Genomic DNA, 7063 nt, shown 5'->3' with positions numbered 1-7063 from the left:
AATGTGATTGCCAGAAGAAAGGGGTGCTGTTCATGGCAGAAGAAGAGAGATCAAGCCAGGCTTCTGGGCTTCACAATATGCAGTGGCACTAATGAAAACAAGATCAAAGTCTGAAATTCAGCCACTTCATGGGGAAGAAAATGTCAATGTGGAAAATGTCTGGCTGCCACAGCCTAGGTGTCAGATTAATGACTGTACAGTGTTCAAGGACTGTGGTGCTGCATCCAAGAATGAAATGTATGCAGAGAAAGGTTGAGGCAGAGAGATCAAGTACTTCAAAATAATCATTGGCTAGATGGATACATATACTAATAGAAAGAAATATAATTTTTTTGGTTTTTTTGTTTGTTTTTTTAAATAATTTTTATTAACTGGCCAATCACATCAAATTAAATCATATCACATAAATTCCGAATTACAAAGCCGAATTTTAAATTTTGTTGGGGGGACCCATATTTCAAGATCCGAAGGGGGATTCTGATCATCTTCTTGCTGCTGCGTTAATGTCCCAATCAGTCCAAATCAGTCCAAACAGAGTTCATAATTCTATCCCATCTTATCTTGCTGTTTCCACATCACATCTTGTTCATATATTTTCTCTTTTTTCTTTATGATCTCTTCTGATAGTCTCCTTAAGCCGATAAACACCAATAGTAATAATAGTCCTGTGTGAATTTTCCGTTCTTCCAATCCTCAAATCGAGGTGGTTTCCATATATCATCTCCTTCATAGATAACATCACTCTTTCCATCATAGTCTCGTAAAACTGTCGCTCTTAAGTCCCACTGAGGAGTTTAACCCACAATATATAAACAGCTCTATTTCTCTCTTTCTCCTCCCAGACTCAAGACCTCCGACAGAACTTCCCAATATGGCAATGGCATTTTTAACTGCGTCATTCCAGAGCTCTTACACATTCCATGCTCTTCTTAAAACGTGCTTTGGTTCGAAAGTTTATCTCCACACAGCCTTAAATCCACAGCTTAAGTCCTTAAAACGACATTTCTGACTCGTGAGGGGAGGGGACTCTTGTTTAATCACATAGGGAAAGAAGGGAGAGTTTTTTCCCCTCCCCCATCAGTCATTTGCCATACCTTGTCTTAGCGTATCTTCTCATGTTTTATTCTTATCTTGTTTTGTCAGAGATCTCTTCTGTTAGCAGTCTTTACTCCCCCTTCTTTCTTGAAATATGTGCATTCCTTTCATCCAAATTGTTTCCTTTGAAGTTCTGCATCTAGTGGCGCGAATCAGGGACGGCGTCCAGGAATGCCGAAATCCCACAGGAGGGCTTTGTGCCTAGTGCCCCCACCCCCACAAATTCGGGGGTGGTATAGGGCACAGCAGGCAAGGGCTGTCCCCCCCCCCACAATCCTGGGGGGGGGTTAAGGAGGCTAATTACCCCCATCATAGCCTCCAAATTACCTCGTGTGGGTCGGAGAGATGTTATTGTCAGCCATCTTCCAATGCGCCCCCTAGTGGCCCCTGAAAGAAATATAATTTTGGACCACTGCCCTCTGGAAGAGCAGGGTGTTAACATGAAAAGGTATGACATTCTGGGAGAAGCATTGGTCTCATGAACAGGAAACGTTACCAAAGGGATAGAAGGTGATTTAGTTTGGTCCACATTTTGAAATGAAATAATGTCATTCACACGTCCTGAACTAATGCATGGAACGGAATGTCATTAGCCTTCCGATTTTGCAGTTCTCTGAATTTTGCAATGCCGCCCTTGAATGCAGAAAATATACAGAAATCCATAAAAATGTATGTTAAAATACATTTCGTATGTTAAAATACATTTGCAAATGTGCACATTGAGATAAATCACCTATTTAGAGACATTGAGGGGGGTGGGAAGCAACTTTGAATTTAATATTTGCATTCAGATACAATTTTTTCACAACTTTTTTGGGGGGGTGATATTAATGCAGAAACGGGTCAGAACAGACTTGTGAGTGAAGATATGCAAAAGAAGAAGAAAAAGAAGAGTGTGGATTTGATATCCCACTTTATCACTACCTGAAGGAGTCTCAAAGCGGCTAACCATATCCTTTCCCTTCTTCCCCCACAACAAACACTCTGTGAGGTGAGTGGGGCTGAGAGACTTCAGAGAAGTGTGACTAGCCCAAGGTCACCCAGCAGCTACATGTAGAGGAGCGGAGACGTGAACCCAGTTCCCCAGATTGCGAGTCTATCGCTCTTAACCATTACACCACACTGGCTCTCAATCAAATCAAGATGGACTAGAAATAGTCCAATCCATCAGTTCCTATACGATAGTTGTTGTTGTTGTTGTTGTTGTTGTTGTTGTTGTTGTTGTTAATTGAATAGGGCAGGGCTGTCCAACGTCCAAGAGACTGCAATCTACAACCACTATTAAAAAACTGGCAGTGTTCTACCCATTGGATTGACCAGAGTTGATGAGCTTTTTTGGGGAAAGCTTCATCAAAGTTGCTGAGCTTTTTTTGCGGGGAACAGGGAGGAGGATCCCACGATCGGCCAGGATCGGCCAGGGGCACCCCGTGATCAACCGGTAAATCGCGATTGACCTTTTGAAAAGCCCTGGAATAGGGTCTACTGCCCTAGACCCAGAGGTCTCAGGTTGGTTCACAGAACAAAATCAAAATATAAAACAACAAAATATTTAATCAAAATAAAACAAAAAACCAATAATTTCCCCCCTCCAAGTTTTGAAAACATTCTCTAAACAAGCAGAAAGGCTGTTAGCCTTATTAGATACTCTAATATGTCCATGTGGGTCTCCTCTCACGTTCTCTCTCTTTCGGAAGTTCTCTGGATCAACTATCTTGGTCTCAGGGGAGCACACTTGTTCTGTGCAATCCAGCTCTGTGCCAAAACCGATCTTCTAATTACTTTAAAGCCCCAGGCAAGTGCTTGGCTGCACACCCAGTTCAACCACACCTCTTGCCCTAAATGTGCCTCTGCTTGGGAGGGCTGTGTTCACTTTGTGTGAGAGTGTGACTGTATATGTGAGACAGTGTGGGATGGCCACAACCCACAGCTTGCATATGGCCTTTGGAAGGTGGGTGTGGCTATCCCACACTCACATATTATTATTTCTTCTTCTTCTTTATAATCACACTTTCATCCAGGGACGTTGAATAACTTACAAAAAAATCATTCAGTCGAAAATCTAACAATAACATGCCTCAAAATCATCCTCTTATTAGTTGTGCATAACAATATATACTTTTGTCCCTACTCATTTATCCTAATTTGTGTTTTTTTGTTTTTTCCCCTTCCTCCCTCCCCTTTAACCCCTCCCCCCCAAAAATTGTTCTCTCTTCAAATCTTTAACCATGTGCACAGATTATTCATTCTAATTTGGATGCTTGGCTTGGCTTCCCCCAGTGCTATCCAATTCCTATATCTTGTCCATTTATTCAAAATCTTTTGACATTTGTTTTCCCATGTATCTTCCGTCATTACCTGTTCAAATACATCAGATTGTATATATATTCAAAAACATAGTCATTCCATTTTTCCATTGCACACTGTCTCACATAGACTGAAACTTAATTCAAATAGGTATACCCTGATAGGATCGCTGCCTTAAGGAGTGTTGTGACCCTAGACCCCGTCTGGGTGTTTGGACAGAAGCATATCCTTCACGATCTCTTTAATGGGTTATCCCTATCCTTTGGAGGAAACCTCTCCTCCAACCATGCCTAAGGCTTGCCCAATGCCTAAACCACCAAAGGTTGTGATGATTGCTATCAGGTAGGCAAAACTACCATTTCCCTGAAAATAAGACAGTGTCTTATATTAATTTTTGCTCCCAAAGATGCGCTAGGTCTTATTTTCAGGGGATGTCTTATTTTTCAATGAAGAAGAATATGGTACACATTTATTGTTGAACAAAAAAATTGGAAATTTATTACCTGTATACGGTACAATGCCTTACCGTAGCTTCGGGGGCCTTATATTCTGGGGTGGCCTTATTATCGGGGAGGCCTTATATTTGGGGGAGGCCTTATATTACAGTGAGAGGCAAAACTGGAAGTAGGTCTTATTTTGGGGGAATGTGTTACTTTCGGGAAAACAGGGTATCAGACAGGGCCAATTGGTCTGAAGGGAAAAGTTGCTCCCCGGTCCTGAATACAGCAACCAACTTTGTCCATAGCTAGGTGAAAAACATAACACAACTGATGGGTGTAGAACAGAGTTTCCCAAGTGAGAGGTACTACCCTCTGGAGGGAGCTGGAATGACCTGGGGTGTGTGTGTGTAATATCTTCAGGTGCAGTTGGGGGACATTGAATAAAAGTAAGGGGGCAGTGGAAGCATAAAGAAGAGAAGGAAATTTTGAAATTCTCAGTTTCATCCTTTCCATTGGGATTGTTTTCAATGTCATTCGTAATTTTTATTTTAGTATTATCCTTCTTTTTATTATCCTTGTTTTTCTGTGTGTAGTGTGGTTGATTTAATAAATAATTTTATAATTTCAAGCCTCAATGCGTCTTAATTACAGTGACATCTTTCTTTTCTCTGTTGTAGGATGTAGGTAGAAATATAAACACATAAAAGAACACGAATTTGTCATTGCATCTTTCTGTTTGTCTGCTTAAAGAAGGTGGATTTCCAGGGAGGTGCTGAGTTTGTTTTTGTTTTTTCTGAAAACGGGGCGGTAGGCCAAATAATTTTGGCAACCTCCAGTGTAGAAGTAGGATACATAGGGAGGGTGGGCTGGAGCGCCAATGAAGAACTGTGTGCCATGGAAGACACAGGCCTGTTTAAATACAGGGGGAGTGGACCTGAGTGAAGCCTGGAGGCTCAGTCAGGTCTGCCCCTCCTCCAGTCACCTGCCCACTAAGCCTGCCTGCCATTGGCCAATTCAGCAGCCAGGCTGAATTCAAATTTCCCAGCCAGCGGAGGGGAAGGCAGTTCTTGTCATGGAACGCCAGGTGAGGTGGAACTTTCCTGCAAGGCCTCCAAACCTGTAATTAGGTAAGCAGATATTTCAAGCAGGAATGGGTTTTATTATTAATTGTTATCAGTTGAAGCACCCTGGACAATATTTAGAAAGGTGGCCATTTTCATTTCTGTGAGGTGTTTCAGTGTTGGATGTTTCCCCTTTTATCTTACGAGTGTGCCTTTAAACTATCTGCTTCAGCAGAAATACCTACAAATTAAAGCCAGTTTCTCTCTCTCTCTCTAATATGGTACATGATTTGTTACAGCAATCTTCTTTTGGATTTTCTCACTAAAATGAAACCTTGAAATGAGCCTCTTCCAAGAATAATATTAAACTTTATTAGAAGTTTAAACGGCATCTTATATAGCACTGAAGTGAAATGTGAAATCCTGACTCTCCTAAAAGTTAGTGGACTAGAAAATTAAGTAAACTGTAGTTTTCTCTGCTTCAATTAGCTAGCATTGTGAGACCTATTATTCCCATGAAAAGATCTATTTAATACAAAGATCTCCACCATGAATTAAATGTGGTCCATTATGCAGATCATTCATTCTGCTGTGTGCGTGTTATTTAAAAATAATTCTGGACACTCTGTCCAGGCTCTTTTTCATGTGCTTACCTGCATCTTTATATTCTTTTAACTCAGGAATCTGTAGCCCTCCATCTGTTCTTGGACTACTTCTCCCATCATCCCTGAACGTTGGTCACACAATCAGAGGCTGATGGGAGTTAGAGTCCAACAACATCTGCTGGGTCACAGGTTCTCTTCTTCATTAAAGGGAGGAAAAGGCATAAGCCATGGGCTCCAGCATTCACTGCAAGTAAACAAAATGTGGTATAAAAGAATCACCCTTAACAATGCAAATGACTCTGAGAACATTAAAATTCGATGGGGATTTCTCTTGGTTGAATTCTACAATTTTATACAGTTGATTTTCACCCATATTTTATTGTGTAATCCGCCAAGTGGTACTGCCACTAAGCATCAGTATATTTCAGTATGATTTCCATCATTGACATATGTTGGTGGATTTTACTTCTGAAAAGTGCCGCCATCACACCACACACCCTCAAAAAAGCAGTTTTGCTGGGATAATTTCAGGGAAAAGGGATAATCTCCGCTTTTAATTAAAATTAAAGGAATTGCATTTTTACTTTGCAAGGACTAAATCGTTCATATAGTGAGTAATTATGTAAGACGGGGCAGTCAACCTTTTTATACCTACCACCCACTAATGCATCTTTCTTGATGGTAAAATTTCCTTATGGCCAGCAGTGCTCTAGCTTGTGCCCTAGAACACCATACCACCCACCTAGAATCCTGAAACACCCACTAGTGGGTGGTAGGGACCAGGATGACAACCCCTGATGTAAGATAAACATGTAATTAATTTAGGCCTGATATCATGAAGGGCAAATGGGGCTTGTCAACCTGGGAAGCTAGGCCATCTAGCAGAAGAATGTCTCTGATCCTAAACTTTCACTGCCTTGGGGGATATCTTCAGGAATATCTACCGTATTTTTCGCTCTATAACACGCACCTGACCATAACACGCACGTAGTTTATAGAGGAGGAAAACAAGAAAAAAATATTCTAAATGAAACAGGGGATGTATGATTTTTGTGGTTCATGCTGTGGCCACAGGCATGTGATCTGACGGTGAGTTTGGGGTAGCCCAATGCAAAAATCCTGAGGATCCATGTGGATCCGTGCTTTGTAACCACGTTTTAAGTGGGGAGGGAAGGAAAAGCACTCAAGGGACAAGGAGCACACATGGGGTGGGTGGAGAAGGATGCTGCTAATAATGCAGAAGAGGGATATAAGGGGAGAAGGCTCCTCTCCTCTCCCGCTTTGCTCCTTTAAAACAAGCAGACTCTGCTTCTCTCCCTCCTCCCTGGCTTAGAGAGCTGAAAAGCTTTGCTGCTGTTTAGCGAGCTGAGTGGGGAGGAGAAAGGGACACAGAGCACAGTTGCTTTAAAGCAGCCAACCAGACAGGAGCCGCTTACACCTGTGTAAGCGGCTCCTCTCCCACTTTGCTGTTTCAAAGCGAGCCACGGAGGAGGGAAGGAAGGGGAACCATGGATCCTCTGCTCACAGCTGCAGGGGATTCCCCCCACCACCACCCATA

General features: G+C 42.0%; 1 long non-coding RNA gene across 1 annotated transcript; it reads right to left on the bottom strand.

Annotated features, from left to right (window-relative positions):
- Positions 1 to 1106: 1106 nt before the first annotated feature.
- Positions 1107 to 1478, bottom strand: LOC310708414. The gene is made up of 2 exons (XR_014527013.1): positions 1423 to 1478; positions 1107 to 1234 (listed from the first exon to the last, which is right to left on the bottom strand). It is a non-coding gene; the product is annotated as an uncharacterized lncRNA (long non-coding RNA).
- Between the last annotated feature and the right edge of the window lie 5585 nt (positions 1479 to 7063).

The sequence above is a fragment of the Podarcis liolepis genome (genome assembly GCF_965112155.1).
Source record: "Podarcis liolepis genome assembly, chromosome: 6".
NCBI classification, from domain to species: Eukaryota; Metazoa; Chordata; class Lepidosauria; order Squamata; family Lacertidae; genus Podarcis; species Podarcis liolepis.
This window is presented reverse-complemented; position numbering and strand designations above follow the sequence as displayed.